This window comes from Ochlerotatus camptorhynchus, unplaced genomic scaffold (genome assembly GCF_037179485.1).
Source record: "Ochlerotatus camptorhynchus isolate MF236.1 unplaced genomic scaffold, CSIRO-AGI_Acam_v1.1 ptg000001l, whole genome shotgun sequence".
Lineage (NCBI taxonomy): Eukaryota > Metazoa > Arthropoda > Insecta > Diptera > Culicidae > Ochlerotatus > Ochlerotatus camptorhynchus.
The window spans coordinates 622,075-640,552 of NW_027040493.1; the positions used below are offsets into that span (position 1 = coordinate 622,075).

At 44.2% G+C, this 18,478-nt stretch overlaps 1 protein-coding gene across 1 annotated transcript in view; it reads left to right on the plus strand.

Moving 5' to 3' along the window:
* LOC135708724 (zwei Ig domain protein zig-8-like) overlaps positions 1–7,831 on the plus strand; it is a 176,037-nt gene extending 168,206 nt beyond the window's left edge. The window contains exon 11 of the mRNA XM_065231180.1: positions 7,583–7,831. The gene's annotated coding sequence lies outside the window, so the exon portion shown is untranslated. The remainder of the gene's footprint in view (positions 1–7,582) is intronic.
* The last annotated feature ends 10,647 nt before the right edge of the window (positions 7,832–18,478 follow it).

The window sequence follows — 18,478 nt, forward strand, 5'->3', positions numbered from 1 at the left end:
CAGTTCATCCGCTGTGAACAGATCGGGATTATTTGGTTGAGCTGTTGGTTGTCTCCAGAATCCAGGGGAGGATGCAGAGCTTTTTCCAGCAGAAGATCCAGACGTTTTTTGAGGGGGGGCGGATCGCACTCTTGGATTCGCTTGTCCATGAAGAGGCGGAAATTCTGCTGCCCTGAAAGATGGGGCCTTATCCTTCCTTCGTCCTGGTTGATTGTTGGTGGACGTCTGTTTTCGAATGCGCTTGAAATCCTCGCGTTTTGGGCACTGCTTGTCGGATTCTTGATGAGCAGCACCACAATTGGCGCATTTGGACGCCACAACTTCATCCGCAGCACATTCGGAGGTGGTGTGGTTTTGAGCGCAATTCCCACAGCGTGGCTTAATGTTGCAGTTTCGGGTGCAGTGTCCAAAGTTCAGACACCGTTGGCACTTAGTCACATCGCGATGGCCGCCACGATATGGTTCCCAGCAGATGATGATCGAATTGATGGAGCGGATGGCTTTCAGCGCGTTGAGTGTCACCGTTCCCTTCTGAAAGTGTATCAGGAAAAGGCTATCCGGATACGCCTTCTCATTTTCGTCCTTCCTTGTCATCCGATAGACTGCGCTTGGGGCCAGCTTGTACCGGTCCCTGATTTCATGTTCGATAAACTTCGGATCGAAATTTGGTAGGCTCCTGATGACGAACTTGAACGTTTTTTCACCGGGGATGTCGTGGGTGAAGAATTCCACCTTGGAAGTCCTCAGGTGAGCGATGACCAAGGCATACTCCGCTTTCGTATGGAACACCACCTTGGTGCCGACTCTGCCCAACTTGAATTTGACTTTAACGCCCAGTGACGCCAGATCTGCGATGAGCTCGGAGGTAGCTTCACTCTTGCCGCGCTGATGTCGGCAGCATTTTCTTTCTCGGCAGCATCACCGAAATCTCCTTTCGTCGCAGAGGCATCGTCGTGACCAATCGTGCCATCGGACTGGCGCACTGGACTTCCTCTTCTTGCTGCGTTTTTCCGTCACAGCTCGTTGAATATTCTCATCCATGGGGCGAACAGCAAACCTGTTGGATGTAGACAGTCTTGGCAAAATCAGAAGTCAATTGATATTTTTCCGCTCTCATGCGCTTGCAATATCACGCGTGATATTGGAACAAAATATCATGCTTGATATTGATTTTACAAGCTCCTTTAATATTGCGAGACTATTCACAACGTGCAAAAAAATCAAGCTGAGAGTTAACTTGACACAAAAATGATTCCAATGCACATCGTTTTCTTACAGCGGCGCCGGTGGTGTAGTGGTAAGCGTGATTACCTCTCACCCCAGCAGGCCTGGGTTCAATCCCAGTCGGCGCCGCCGGGATGTTCTGAGGCATAACATCTCTGATCACGCTGGGAAGTAAAGCCGTTGGTCCCCGGTTCATGAGTTGATGGGTCGATAGGTAGGGTCCAGGTGTGGGAGCTGCCTTCCTGGCGTCGGTAGCATTGGTGCTCAGCACGGAAAACAAGATCGACGGAAAACAAATCAAGGAAAAAAAAAAAAAAAACATCGTTTTCTTAGAAAGAGAAAGCGTAGTTTGCAATCTCTTTTTAATCTTCACCGATGGCAGACGCGAAGGGACTGCTGCGAGTCGTTATGGAAGTTTAGGTTACATTCGGGTGTAAAGCAAAAATCTTTAAACTCAATCTCACCACAGTTTGGTAAGATTTGCAGTTGGTGAGTTTTGTAAGCTTGATATTCCGAGCTGTGATATCATAGCTTGCAAAACCAACCGCAGTAGTTTGCTTGTTGATTTTGGTCTACGATAATCAAGCGTGATCTTGGGCGTTGGTGAGATTTGATTTTTTGATATTTTCATAACACTGGATGTAGGTACACCCGAACTTCCTTCACCGGGCTTCGCGAGCGATGCTTCCCCATTTCGGGCACGCACACACAAAAAACCGCGAAAGAGAGAGAGAGCGTGAACACTATCGCCACGAACTTTTGACGATCAAGCAGAGAATGAGACACTGCAGAATATTTTTGCATTTAAATGATCTTTATTTCTTGTGATTGTGTGGTTTACATGTATGAATTTGTTAAGTGACACAGATTCGTCTTTTCAACTTTGGTACATTTGAGATTTTAATTATTATTTACAGTTCCTAGTCCTATCAGGCCTATTTTAAAGTATGACCACCTTGGTGGGATTGGTTTGATTTGAATTGGAAAAAGGAGACTACTTATAATTACTATTTACAACTACAACTAACCTACAACTACTATGTACACCTAACCTACTATATACAAATTGCTTATCAAAGCATGTTCTGATAAATTACATTTTTGTGCAAATTTAGTCTTAATTTCGTTAATTTTGGAATCTATTTTGGCAATGCCTGCCTCTTCATGTAAATTTGTTATTCTAGTGTCGAATGGACGATCAAGAACCATCCTCAGCACTCTATTCTGAACGACCTGAATTTTGTTCCTGTGAGTCTGTGCACATGATTCCCACACCGGAGCTGCGTAGAGGATCGCAGGTGATATGATTTGTTTGTAGACGGCCAGTTTGTTCACCCTTGAGAGGCGGGATCTGCGGCAAATCAGCGGATACAGACTCCTAACCAAGGCGGAACACTTGACTACGGTTTTCTCCACATGCGAGCGGAATAGGAGCTTTTCGTCAAACAACATCCCGAGATAGGTTACTTCGGCGGACCACTCAACCCTTGTGCCATCCATGATTACAGTACAAGAGGGAGCCGGTTTTAGTTTGGGTGATTGCCGATGGAGGAACATGATTGTTTGTGTTTTGGAAGCATTGATTTTGATTTTCCACGTGGTGGCATAATCAGCAAAGGCGTTAAGGCATCGTTGAAGTTTGTTCGTTATTTCGCGAGGCATCCTTCCTTTGACGGCTATTGCGGTATCATCTGCGAACAGGAAAAACACGCAACCGTCTCCAAGGGGAGGAATGTCGGAAGTGTAAATGCTGTAAAGCAAGGGTCCCAGCAGACTGCCTTGCGGGACTCCTGCTGGAATGGAAAACGTGTCTGAAAGACAACCATTCAACGATACCTTAAACGACCTTTGCTGGAGGTAGCTACGGGTGATTTTAACCAGATGTAATGGAAAGTTGAAGTTACAAAGCTTGTATACAAGCCCATTGTGCCAGACATTATCAAACGCTTTCTCAACGTCTAACAATGCCATGGCTGTGGACTTGGATACAGCTTTGTTACTTCGGATGTTATTCATCACCCGCACTAGCTGGTGATTGGTGGAGTGCCCCTTTCTGAACCCAAACTGTTCCGGAAGGAGAATGTTATTTTCCTCGACAAACTTGAGCAAACGATTGAGAATGAGTTTCTCGAACAATTTGCTCAGCGCTGAAAGGAAGCTGATTGGTCTGTAGCTTGAAGCTAGCGTTGGGTCCTTCCCGGGTTTGCGGATAGGTATGATTTTCGCTATCTTCCAGATACTTGGAAAGTAGTGCAGTTCCAAGCATCTGTTGAAGACAGCAGCCAGCAGAGAGTGAACCTTCATGCTGAGATTTTTCAACACTAGGTTGAATATTCCGTCAAACCCGGGGGCCTTCATGTTTTTGGTGCATTTCAGCGCTGAGCAAATCTGTTCAACTGTGATTCTATCCTCCGGAGGGATGGCACAAGGGGAGGAATCAAGGTTGAGTACGCATTGCTCAACCTGAACTTCGAGCGGACTTTGGATGTTGGAGCCAAGCAAGTGCGATTTGGCAATATGCTCACCAATCGCATTTGCTTTCTCCTGAGGGGTGATTATGAGCCGATCGTCATCATTTTCATCTTTTAGTGGCGGAATGGGTTTAGGGTGCGTCTTTAAGACCTTGGCAACTTTCCAGAATGGTCTGGAGCGGTCGTCCAGATTCTGGACAAGCCGCCCGAAACTTTCGTTCCGGAGTGAGACCATTCTGGAAGCAATCTCCTTGTTCAGATTGGCCATTTCACGTTTCCTCGCTAGATCTCCAGTCCTCTGAAACTGGCGTCTACGAACATTTCTCAGGCGAATTAAGAGTTGGGTGTGGGAATCAATGGCAATAAACTTACCCCTCACTGGAACTCGTCGGACGCACGCCTCGTCAGCCACGGTTATGGCTTGGTGGAGTACTTCCAACGCTCGGTCGATGTCCTCCACGGAGTCAAGCGGCGGGTTGTCGATGATGTGCCTGTCTACCACGCGTCCAAACTGGGCCCAGTTTACGCGATGGTAGTCCTTGCGCAGGCTTGGAGCAGCAGCTACGTTGTATCCCAGTTCAGCCACCACCGGTTGATGGTCGGAGCTGAGTTCATTTAAGGCTACCGGCTTGGACAAGCCGGTATTTGAAAGAAACAGGTCTAGCGTCGATGGGTTGCCTGCCGGTGAGATGAATGTTGGCTCGTCCGAGAACCAAACGGAGTACAGCCCATGCTGCGAATGGTCGAACAGCAGACGACCGTTCTGGTTCTGCTGGTAGTTCCGCCATGCCTCATGACGAGCATTCAGATCTCCTCCAACAACGAAGCGGGAACCAGTACGGGTGATGGTGGACAGGTCCTTCTTAAATTTTGCCGCTAGTCCACTGCTGGCGGCACACTGTCGAGGGCAGTAGACGGCGATGAACTGGACGTATCCAGTCGACGACTCCACCTCCACACCAAGGGCCTCGATGATAGAGGTGCGGATATGGGACAGAGTGTGGTATTTTATTCCTTTCTTGACGACGACCGCAACACCACCCCCCCTGGAGCTGGTGCGATCAAGCCGGATAATGTTGTGGTCAGGCAACCAGAAGCTGTCGCCGGACTTTAGATGGGTCTCGGTTAGAAGGCCCACGTCGATGCTGTGCTTGCGGAGGAAGTCGGCAAGCTCAATCTCTTTTGCTCTTACAGAGCAAGCATTCCAGGTGACGATAGTTAGCGGTTTAAACGCCATACTGGATGATGAACTTACCGAGCACCTGGATCTGTTCGGGCTTATTGCGGCACTTACGAAGAGCACCGGACATGTTGACGAAAATTTCCATCAGTTCATCCGCTGAGAACAGATCGGGGTTGTTGTTTTGCGCTGTTGGTTGTCTCCAGAATCCAGGGGGAGATGGAGAGCTTTGGCCAGCAAAATCACCGGAAGCACGAAGAGGCGGAAAATCCTCCGTCCTGAATGCTGGGGTTTTGTCCTTCTTGCGTCCTGGTTGATTGTTGCTTGACGCCTGCTTTCGGATGCGTTTGAAGTCCTCGCGTTTGGAGCACAGTCTGTCGGAACCTTGATGTGCACCACCACAGTTAGCGCATTTTATCGCCACGGCTCCATCCGCAGGGCAGTTGGAAGTGGCGTGTTCTTGAGCGCAGTTGCTGCAGCGTGGCTTGATGTTGCAGTTGCGGGTACCGTGTCCAAAATTGAGGCACCTCATACACTGCGTTACGTCACGATGGCCGCCACGGTATGGCTTCCACCGTACGATGATGGAGCAGATTGATCGGATGGCTTGTAGCGCATTGAGCGTCACCGTCCCTTTCTGGAAGTGCACCAGGAAAAGACAATCCGGGTACGTCTTCACGTTTTCGTCTCTCCTTGTCATTCGGAAGACAGCGATTGGGGCAAGCTTGTACCGGTTGATTTCAGCTTCCCACTCAAGATCTTGGGGTCGAAGTTTGGTAGACCCCTGATGACTACCTTGAAGGGCTTCTCACCGGGGATGTCGTGCGTGAAGAATTCCGCCTTGGTATCCTTCAGATATTTCACGGCCACTTCGTACTCCGCTTTTGTTCGGAGCATCACCTTGGTGCCGATCCTGCCGAGCTTAAACTCAGCTGCAACGCCCAGCGATGAAAGATCGCCAATCAGCGTGTTGAGTGGGACTTGCTTCACCACCAGTGGAGGAAGCTCCATTTTTGCTGCACTCGGGGTGGCAGCAGTTTCGTTGTCGACGGCGTCGCCGAAATCACCAATGACGCTGACGTTCGTCGCGGTGGCATCGTCCCGTGCACTCGCACCATCGGACTGGCCTTGATTTTTCTTCCTCTTCTTTGACCGCTTCACCGTGGCTGAGGTGGTATTCCCTACATCGGTGGGAAGAGTAGCGTACCTATTCGAAATAGGTATACTCAAGCTACCCTCACCGCTGTTCTTCTTCTCCGTTTTCTCTCGGAGCCTGCTCCGGGAGCGCTGTCTTCCCATCACACGAAGCGACCGACATTACTGACGACGCGATTAAACTGCGAATGTTTGGAACAAGCTAGAAACTTTAGAACAACTCGACAGAGCGAGCAAAGACCGAACTGTACTGCTTGACGTACAAGCAGAGAATCAGACACTGCAGAATATGTCTGATACCTCTATATATGCATTTTAGATTATCATTCGAAGTCCCTCCTTTTTTACATATTCTGTGCAAAAGATACTTTCTTCCACGCCCAATTCATAAAAATTGGCGGGAAATTCTGTGAGGGGTGAGATGTTTTGTTTGCAGAAAGTGTAAAAAAGAAGGGACTTCGAAGATTAATCTAAATGCATATAAAGAGTTACCAGGCATGTTTTACACTGCAGTGTCATCTAAGAACAATTAACGGAAAACAGATTGGGCGTAGTTTCCGCTAGATGTCACCGCAAACAACAGCAGTGACATCTGTTGGAACATTAATGCAGAAGCTTGACAAAATGATTAATTTTCCGAAATCGTAAAACATCAACTTTTTGAAAATCTTGTCAAATTTTGAAATATTTTTATATGTTTTTTTATGCAGAAAAGATTTTCTGCAGACCAGCACATCGTTTCCCATGCACAAATTACAAAAACAGCGCGGAAAAATCGTTCACAAATTTTTATTTTATTTTTTCCATGTGTTCAATTTCATCAAAGTTAGCATTTTTATAGATTCAAATACTTTCATTTTTCAATCATAGGATTTCAAATTTTAATAATGTATCTTTTTTGTTGTGAGTGAGAGTGCGTGAAAAGGCATGAGAATCTCAAGCGTGAAGTTTGTTTACCAGTTTCACACGCTAGTTTATTAACTCATAGATGCTCAATGAATGAGATTTGAAAATTATTTTCAGCTGATCGCTGCTAGTGAGGCTGGTAAACCGAACCGATTTATTTACTAAGTTTAGGACCCTAATACTAGATGTGAAACTGAATCAGGCAAATGTAACTGACCAAAAAATGCAAACCCTATCCTAAATGCAAACCCTACCCTAATCAGCGTACCTATAGCTTCTAACTTGCACTCCGCTATACGCACTTTTTCTCTTTTGTGATCCCAAAAGGATTTAAAATTCTATCAAAAAACACTCTCGAGTTTTTTGCAATGTTTTAGCGTTGCACGCATTTCGGCTTTCGCTATGAACGAAATCCATGTGGCCATCGAAATGCAACCGGCATGTCTAGCTGCTGGCGGTCTAATGCCGTCAAGCGATCGATGAAAGCGCACTTGTACAGAATATATAGTGCCATGTACGGTTGCATTGAGATTAAGCCCTTACCTAGGAGAATAACAGTCATACCGTAGTATTAATTAACAGCCGATTGACTTTCGTGGAAAACTCTTCCTAATACAAATGTTGTTATCTTGTTTCCCTTTTCCAGAGAAATCGCCAAGAGGAGCTGGAGTCATGTGATTAGAACAAAAACGTAGGTAAATTTGAATAAGATAATCCTAGATTAAACCGACTAGATTCGAGCAACCATTAAACATAGAGACACATCTGTACATAGGATTTAGACATGTAAGGTAGATTGAACACGAAATGCAGCATTGTTTTTTATCTATAAACTCAAAAAAAAAGCCACAAAAAAATTAAAAAATACGTTTAGACGTACGACGAACACATTGAAAGCGAGTGAAAGAGACTATTGCGTTTATTGCTGTGAAGATGTTGAAATAAATCAATGTCAAAAAATATGCACGTTGATTGTTCTTCGATTCTATCACAATTCCATATAACGCTGTTTCGTTCGCAGTCATACTACGAAGCTTACTACTGAGCAGGTGCCAGCAGGTAAGTTATGTTGAATCGAAAAACTGCATTTTCCGAATGCCAATCCGTTTTGTGTATCCTTTCAGGTTTAAATTGATTTGTGCTCCCCATGTATGCTAAAGTGATTATCATTGTTCAGCACTTGCCTTGTCCTCGAGAGCGGCTGTCTCATGGGAAATTTATATGCATGTAGGAAAATATTGTACCCCCTAGGGCTATTCGGAAAAGCACTGTTTGTCTTCCGAACAGTCCCATCAGTTTCTTAGATGCAATTTTATCAACGATTGGATTCGATATCGTTGGTAATGTATTCAGAAAGGATATCGAGATTAAAACAACCCAATTTTGGAACTGATTGCAAAATGCAAATCAAGCGTAAAGAAGGGGTCTGCAATGCTTGTATCCTACCAAGCATCATCGGTTTCAAGTCTGACCATTGAGGAGCCCACTGGCACGATTGACCGTCTCATTTTAGCTACTTGATTTGGTTGATTACTTTTGTGTTGTGTAGGAGTGATTTTCAGTTCAGTGTAGGAAAATGATCCACAAAATGGTTATTGAATTGTAACTATCTCAAACGGTTCATAATTTATTTAATCATGCATTATAAAGAAAAGCTAAAGCTATGTTTGTCTTAAAAAAAATCAAAGAAGCTTAATTTTAAACATTTTAGATGAAGGCTTTGGAATGTTCTGAAAAGTTCTTAGAATTTCAACTTTTATCTGATTCAATCACTTTGAAGAATTGAACAACGATTCTTGACATGATTCCGAAAGATTGCGAAAAGACAATCTACGGAAATTTCAGAACTTCTAAGGGAGTTTCACGATAGTTCTGAAGACAACTTTATGAAAATTGTGACGAGAAATCCAAGTGAGTTCTAACGATGTGGACAGCGTTTCGTATGACTACCGAAGGACTGACTTCGAGGGAATGGCAACCTTTTACGAAAACATCAGCTGAGACGATGAACTTCGAGATCGTGACGTGAATGCTGCCTCTTCTGTTTTCTCGAATATTGTCATCTATGCGATCGATCAGTTTGCACCAATGACAACTCAACCCATATCTAGTAACCCTGCTTGGTTCAACCACCGACTCAAGCAACTGACGTCATCCAAACGAGCTGCCTTGAAGAAATTTTGTAAACTTCGAACGGAGGCATCGAAGAGGAAGTACAACCTCGCTAACAAACAGCTTTATCAAACCTATCTACATCTACAAGCTAAAGCAAACCCCAAGAGCTTCTGGAATCATGTGAACGATCAACGGATGGAATCGGGCTTACCTTCTACCATGTACAATACGGATCGAGAAGAGTATGATACGTAGAGAATCGCTGACCTGTTCATGTCACAATTCAGCAGTGTCTTCTTCAAAGAAAATTTACCTAACGGCTGTCTTCAAAAAAGGCAATAAGCAGTCGATGTCCAAATACCGTGGCATCACTGCTATAAGTGCAGTCTTAAAACTTTTTGAACTATTGGTGCGAATTATTTAAAACAAACATGCTCTAGTTATATCACGACCGAACAACACGGATTTATGCCGAAGAGGTCGACCGTTACAAATCTCGTTCAATACACATCATCAATCATACGCAAGATGGAAAGAGGTCATCAAGTGGATGCTATCTACACCGATCTTTCTGCTGCTTTTGATAAAATCAATCACGCGATTGCAGTGGCCAAATTAGAGTGACTTGTTTTTCACGGTTCACTTCTTGATTGGCTTCGCTTATACCTCACCGGTCGGCATACGTCAGTGAAGATAGGAGATCATATTTATCAACCGTTCGTTGCTTCTTCTGGTGTATCTCAAGGCAGTCCTCTGGGACCGTTCATATTTTTATTGTATCTGAATAACGTTCACTTTTCTATCCGTTGCCTCAAGCTTTTGTTCTCCTTGATTTGTTTTCCGTTGATCTTGTTTTCCGTGCTGAGCACCAATGCTACCGACGCCAGGGAGGCAGCTCCCTATCGACCCATCAACTCATGAACCGGGGACCAACGGTTTTACTTCCCTTCCAAAGGAAGGCGTGATCAGAGATGTTATGCCTCAGAACATCCCGGCGGCGCCGACTGGGATTGAACCCAGGCCTGCTGGAGTGAGAGGCAATCACGCTTACCACTACACCACCGACACCGTTATTCCGTCAAGCTGTCCTATTAGACTGGCCCACATTTTTATTTTAACAAATAGAGAGTAGATGTTCTCTTAAAAATTATAAAATATTAATTAAAGAAACTCTGCTGAAGACATTAAGTTGCCATGACTTCAATTTATCGATATATAGGATATTGTTTGTGCAAATCGTGTAGTACATGTTAAATTACCCTATTATTTGTAGTAATGTTTGTATCCACGCACAGGTGTCGTTAGTGGTATAAACAAAAGTGTTTCCTTGTGTCTTGCTCTGTATACAAAATACTGCTTTTTACTTTAAAGAATGATGAATGATAATAAATAAATGATATATTAACGTTCTACCCTCCGGCCAGGCCTGATGCCTGGCGGAGGTAATACAAATCAAAGGGTTGTGTCCTAGACACGACCACAGTATGACGTAGAACTACGCAAAATTGATGTATGTCATACATTTATGACTATTATACTTTATATTATTTTTTTCAAGTATTTCATTGTTTTGGTTATGGTTCAATGTTGGTTCAAGTATTTCTCCTGGAATGTAATAAATTTTTAGCACTAACTTTTTTAATTGAAATTTCTCATGAAAGTCATCTTCTAAAGACTATTAAAACTCTTTAAGACAAATGTTTAATAGCAAAATGTGTTGCCTGTATCTCTTCTAATAAAAAAGATATACCCGAATATAGTAAAAATATGAATAAATTCAAATTGATTTAATAAGAGTTTAAAAAATAACGTGCCTCCAATATTTGCATATTATTGAGAAAAGCATACGTCCATACGTAGCATACGCCATAGAAAAACTTTTTTTTGTCCCAATCAGAGATATTAACATTTGAAAAGTGCATATTTTTAGCATAAAAACGTCAATAAGTCTTGATCGGCGAAAGATATTGACAAGCTTTGTGCGGCAAAAATTTTTGCCTTCTTAAGATCTATAAGTTAATTGAAGACAACTTTGCTGAGAAATTCGAAATAAGAAAAATAGAGCAAAACAACTGTTTTTTTTTTAGAGCCACCTCAACTCAATTCAAGAAAATAGCTCTAAATCGGCCAATTTAAGAGATACAAAAAACTTTGCGGAATAATATTTACCTTCATTTATTCAAACAAATAAGTTAGATTTTTGATTTTAATGATAATAAGAACCACCCTAGAATTCATTGTCATAAAAAAGGAACAACTTTGTAGAAGAGACTTTTAGTCTAAAGTTTCAATTTCAGGCTCAAAACATATCATTTCACCTAAATCTGCATTCTGGACCACTGTGCAATGGTTGCTACAAATTAATTTGAATTTCCTACCTCGAGTTGCCTTCACCTTCTCCAGCGTCCCAACCAGTAGATGGTGACGTATTACCTTTAACTACTTTCATGTCACTCTGCAGAGGTCTTGAGTCGTTTGGGAGAACCGTCAGCTTGACGATCCTTCACATCTGACTGACTACAAAACATATCTGTTACCTCTATATATGCAATTAGATTAACATCCGAGGTCCATCCTTTTTTACATATTCTGCACAAAACATACTTTCAAAGCGCCGTCCCTGACAGGATGTCCTGCCATTTTTTTTATAAATGGAGCGGGGAAGAAAGTATCTTTTGTGCAGAATATAAAAAAGGATGGACTCGGATATTAATACAAATGCATTTAAAGAGGTACCAGATATGTTTTACAGTTAGTTGTTGATCAATCACAAACATCAAAATGCAGTCATGAGCGAAGTTTTTCTCAAATGTCGTCTTTTTCTCATGTTGTCATTAAAGGGGGGGAAGGGGGTGGTTTGTTTGAATAAATTCCACGTTGAACCTGTCGCTGGTTGTCAAGGTAATCACGATTTGTTTACGGGGTTTTTACAGCTAGGCGGATTTGCTAGCGCTAGTTTACTAGTCAACTAGCATATGCTGGTAGCCGCTGGTGCCCTGCTTACATTATGCTGGCTACTTTTTTTGCACAGCGCTAGTACACTAGTGCTATCAAATCCACATAGATGTAAACATCACATTAACAGCTGACCCAATGCCACGCCGTCCCAAGCGGCAATGAGCATAGGTTAGTTTAAATGATCTTTATTTCAGTTTAACTTGGACGATTACCATATAATTTTTTTTACTTAGTGATTTAATTGCTTTCTTCATCTTTAGGTATGGGCAAAATTCAAAATTTGTTTTACAGAATTAGTCCTAGACTTAGTACACGGTCGACCACCTTGGTGGGATTGGTTTGTTTTGTTTTTAGAATTTGAAGAGAAACTACTTAATACTACTATTGACAGCTTAAAACTAACCTACTCTACTATATACACTTAACCTACTATGTACAAATTGCTGATTAAAGCATGTTCAGAAAGATTGCATTTTTCAATAAATTTGGTTGTCATATCATCAATTTTGGAATCTACTTTGGGAATTTCTGCCTCTTGATGGAGGTCTGCTATTCTTGTGTTGAATGGACGATCTAGGATCATCCTCAACACTCTATTCTGTGCAACCTGGATTTTGTTCCTGTGGGTCTGAGCGCACGATTCCCACACCGGGGCGGCATAGAAGATCGCGGGGGCTATGATCTGTTTGTAAACAGCCAGTTTGTTTTGTCTTGAGAGGCGGGATCTGCGGCAAATGAGCGGATACAAACACCTAACCAAGGCGGAGCACTTAACTAGGGTTTTCTCTATGTGCGAGCGGAACAGGAGCTTCTCATCGAACAACATCCCGAGATAAGTAACATCAGTGGACCACTCGACCCTTGTACCATCCATTATTACGGTACAGGAGGGAGACGGTTTAAGTTTTGGTGATTGTCTGTGAAGGAACATGATCGCTTGGGTTTTCGAGGCGTTGATTTTGATTTTCCACGTGGTGGCATAATCAGTAAAGGTGTCAAGGCATCGTTGGAGCTTGTTCGTAATTTCACGAGGCATCCTACCTTTGACGGCTATCGCGGTGTCATCTGCGAACAGAAAGAACACGCAACCGTCTCCTAGAGGAGGGATGTCCGACGTGTAGATGCTGTAAAGCAGTGGTCCCAGCAGACTACCTTGCGGAACACCTGCTGGGATCGGAAATTGTCCCGAAAGGGAACTATTCAACGACACCCTGAACGACCTTTGCTGGAGATAGTTACGGGTGATTTTCACAAGGTATGGTGGAAAGTTGGAGTTACAAAGCTTGTATATAAGTCCGTCGTGCCAGACATTGTCAAACGCCTTTTCGACGTCTAACAAGGCCATGGCTGTGGACTTGGATACAGCTTTGTTACTTCGGATGTTATTCATCACCCGCACTAGCTGATGATTGGTGGAATGCCCCTTGCGGAACCCGAACTGTTCCGGAAGAAGAATGTCATGTTCCTCCACAAACTTGTTTAGTCGGCTGAGGATCAATTTTTCGAACAGCTTGCTCAGCGCTGAGAGCAGGCTAATCGGTCTGTAGCTTGACGGTAGTGAAGGGTCTTTCCCAGGTTTGCGGATCGGGATGATTTTTGCCACCTTCCAGATGCTTGGAAAGTAGTGCAGCTCCAAGCATCTGTTGAGGATGGCAGCCAGCAGCGAGTGGACCCTCGGGCTGAGATTTTTCAACGCTAGGTTAAATATTCCGTCAAACCCGGGAGCCTTCATGTTTTTACTATATTTCAGCGCTGAGCAAATTTGTTCCTCTATAATCCGTTCTTCTGGAGGTACGGCACAAGGGGAGGTATCTAACGTCTGGACGCACTGCACAACCTGGTTCTCGAGTGGACTTGGGATTGTAGAGCCAAGCAAATGCGACTGGGCAATGTGCTCCCCAATTGCATTGGCCTTCTCTTCGTTGGTGATAAGCCGTTCGTCATTGACTCTAAGTGGTGGAATGGGCTTGGGGTGAGACTTCAGCACCTTGGCAACCTTCCAGAATGGTCTGGAACGGTCGTCCAGGTTCTGAACGAGCCGCCCGAAACTCTCGTTCCGGATTGAGATCATTCTGGAAGCGATCTGCCGATTCAGATCGACCATTTCGCATTTACACTGCAGATCCCCAGTCCGCTGAAACTGGCGTCTACGAACATTTCTGAGCCGAATCAAGAGTTTGGTGTGGGAATCAATTGCTTGAAACTTACCCCTCACAGGAACTCGTCGAACGCACTCTTCGTCAGCCATGGATATGGCTTGATGGAGACCCTCCAGGGCCCGGTCGATGTCCTCCACTGTGTCGAGCGGTGGGTTGTCGTTGATGTGGCGGTCGACCACGCGTCGAAACTGGACCCAGTTGACTCGATGGTAGTCCTTCCGCTGGCACGGTGCAGGGGCCACTTTGTAGCCCAGCTCGGTCAGCACCGGTTGGTGGTCCGAACTCAGGTCGTTGACGGCAACCGGCTTGGCTAATCTGGTGTTTGCCAAGAACAGGTCCAGCGTCGATGGGTTGCCCGTCGGTGATGTGAAGGTTGGTTCGTCCGGAAACCAGACGGAATAGAGACCATGCTGGGAATGGTCGAATAGCAGGCGGCCGTTCTGGTTCTGCTGGTAGTTCCGCCAGGCCTCGTGCCGGGCGTTCAGGTCCCCTCCGATTACGAAGCGGGCATTGGTGCGGGTTATGATGGCAAGGTCGTTCTTGAACTGCTGTGCTGTACCATTGCTAACGGTACATTGCCGGGGGCAGTAGACAACGATGAACCGGACGTTTCCGGTTGATGTTTCCACCTCAACGCCGACGGCCTCGATGATGGAAGTGCGGTAGTGGGGTAGGGTGCAGTACTTGATGCCTTTCTTGATGATGACCGCGACACCGCCCCCCCTGGAGCTGGTGCGATCAAGCCGGACAATGCTGTGGTCGGGCAGCCAGAAGCTGTCACCGGTCTTGAGGTGGGTCTCGGTGAGAAGGCCCACGTCGATGTCGTGCTTGCGGAGGAAGTCTGCAAGCTCAATGTTTTTCGCCCCTATGGAGCGAGCGTTCCAGTTGGCAATCTTTATGGGTTCACGGTCCATAATTAGCGACGAAGGAGATGATAGCTTGGAGCTGTTGTGTTCTTGTTGCGCAGGTGCGCTTGATGATGATGGCCTGGGCCAACAGTGTGACGATCTCATCCGTTGACAGCGGAGAATCGTCTGTAGCTTCACCGGTTGTACCGGCCAATCCCGGAGCAGGGGGATCCGTCGATGGCCCGGAGGCTTGACCGGGTACTGCAGCGGCAGCCAACTGGGCAGCAGCCAACTGTTGGTTGAGCGGGAGCGGCGGCAACACTGGAATTGGCCGTGATTGGACCGGTGATAACGGAGGAAAGTTCTGTTGTTTTCTGGAACCTTCTTGCGACCGGGCTGGCTGTTGGACGAGGCCTTCTTCCGGATCTCGGCGTATTCGGCCCGCTTCGGACAGGCCTTACTCGTGGCCTTGTGGGCGGCACCGCAGTTGGCGCATGTGGGAGTGGCTTCCTCGATGCTGTCGCCAATGAGCATAGGCATGACAGCAGCTCTTTTATATCTTTTCAGGTTCAAACAGAACGATGTGCAACCAAGTGATACTCGATTATGACGACTGGGTTTGGGGAAAACGTTTATTTCATGAAAACAGTGATAAAATTATCATCTGTACACTTTTCAAAAGTTTTTCATAGAAAATTGAAAAAAAGCATTTATTCAAGCAGATTTGTTAAGTAATATCCTATAGATTGGTGTATTTGGATTTTGATTTCATCTATAAATGACAAAGTTACAAGCGTTCAAAACCTAAAACTTTTTCACCAAACATTTTTTTTTTGATTTGCACTCCAATATAGTCGACAAAGACGTAGTTCTACGTCAAAAAGTGAATAAAAATAAATTTCTAGTGTTTGTCTCTGGAAGAAAAAAGAATTTTGTCCGCCGAAAACTAATCGCCATTTGGCCAATCTCCTCCAGTCAACGTCAACATAATGTAGGGCTTAGTCGTATCCTGGCCAGATATTGTTTGACAGTTGCACCGTAAAATCAGTGTTTTAAGCTTTTCTATATTTTAAACATGTTGTATCTCTTAGGTATGTTTATAAAAATAGCAACACAAGCAACATTGCTGAAGACACTACAGTGTTATGTTTACATTTGCGAGAGATATAGCGATTTTAAGCAGAGAATCACCCTTTTTCACCCCATCCACTGAAATTATTAGACGATACGTCTATTAATGCTTTTAGATTAGCATTGCTAGTCCCTCCTACTTGGAGAATTATGCTATGGAACGGCGTGCTAGCCCCGTCTCAATTATAATTTCCCGGATTTTTTTTTTTGCTGATGAGGACAGGGCAAAGCAAGTGATTCGATCTGAACAGGCAGATTGCTTCCAGATTGCTGTCGTGTCTGTGGAGGATAAAATTACGGTAGAACATATTTGCTCAGCGCTGAAATATACTAAGAGTATGAAGGCTCCTGGTTTTGACGGCGTATTTAACCTAATCATAAAAAGGCTTAGCATGAAAGTCTATGCAGTTTTAACTGCCATCTTCAACAGATGCTTGGAGCTGCACTACTTTCCAAGCATCTGGAAGATAGCAAAAATAATACCGATCCGCAAACCCGGTAAAGATCCAGCATTGCCGTCAAGCTACAGACCGATCAGCCTCGTCTCAGCGCTGTGCAAATTGTTCGAGAAACTCATTCTCAATAGATTGCTCAAGTTTGTGGAGGAAAACAATATTCTCCTACCGGAACATTTTGTGTGCACCAGTCCACCACTCAACAGCTAGTACGGGTGATGAACAACATCCGAAGTAACAAGGCTGTATCCAAGTCCACAGCCATGGCCTTGCTAGACGTCGACTTATATACAAGTTTTGTAACTTCAATTTACCGTTGCATTTCGTCAAAATTACCCGTTTGCTGAAGGTAGTTCAAGGTATCGTTGAATGGTTGTTTTATTTTCCTTTATTTAACGTCGGTCTCTGTTCCGCAATCTAGTGCCAATCACCGACAGACATCGATTGCCATCCATTGACGGCAACCGAATGTGCAGGAAGGCAGCTTCCACACCTGCGTAGGATATCGCACCCATTCATAACACACACATGGGCCGGGACCAACGGCTTTACTTCCCTTCCGAAGGAAGACGTGACCAGAGATGTTTATATCTCAGAAAAATCCCACCGACCTCGGCTGGGATTGAACCCAGACCCATTGGGGTGTTAGAAAGCAGTCACGCTTACCATTACACCATCGGCGCTGGCCGTTGAATGGTTGTCTCTCAGACAAATTTTCCATTTCGCAAGGCAGCTTGTTGGGGCCTTTCTCTACAGCTTTTATTGTAGGGTTGTGTCACCAAATCTCAACAGCAAACCACGTTTTGGTAGTGTTAGCTTTAAGAATTTTAGTGTAGGAATTGTCAAACTGGAGAAATCTTATGGTGAATCCACGTTCCTAGTTTAGGTTAGCCCTAGGTTCGATTTTACTAGTTTAGGCAAATTCAATAGTTTTATGCACTAGTAGTAGCTACACGGGAAAAAAATCCGATCACCGAAATAAGAAAAATGACTCATGATTTCATGAACAAAGCGTATTTTCATGTTATGAAAATACACCATGAATAATATTCATGATATCATGAGCAACTTTTGCGTAACGCAGCAAACATTCCCAAAATCATGAATCATCCGATTTTAAATCATGATCTTAAATTCATGGGTTTAACTTTTACCAAAAAAAATGTAAAAAGAATAAAATAAAGCATCAGACTGGATTCGAACCAAGAACCTTGAGATTATTAAACCCATTCTTTGACCACTAGACTATCAGTACTTGTATAAGAAGGAAGATAAAAGGCGTATAAGAGATACCTATGTAGTGCAGTTTATGAACACGATTTGCCAATTACGTGTAACGCTTGTAGCGGCCTTGATTCCACTGCATTATGAAATCATGAATTTCCATGACGAAATCATGAATCATTGTTATGATTTCATGGGATAGCAAGTTTTTCCATTTCATGATTTCTTATTCATGAAAATGGAATCGGATTTGTTTCCGTGTAAGTTATTTATTCGAGCTAAATACGCCTGGCACTTCCCTAATCGTATACAATGGCTTTCGAACTGTGTGTAACGATGACTATCGATTCACCACTATTTTTGACGTTCCTCCTCATCGCTTGTCACTTGTCATCCATGACAAATCGATCGGATGCGGCCTGCTGGAAACCGTGTCGTTCTACATAGGCAGCGTCGCTGCATCGAGGGGTGTTGTCGTCACATGTATACTTCCGACATTCCTCCCCTCAGAGACGGTTGCGTGTACTTCCTGTTCGCAGATGATACCGCGATATCAGTCAAGGGCAGAATGCCTCGCGAAATCACAAACAAACTATAACGATGCCTTGACACCTTTCCTGACTATGCAAAAACATGGAAAATCAAAATCCAT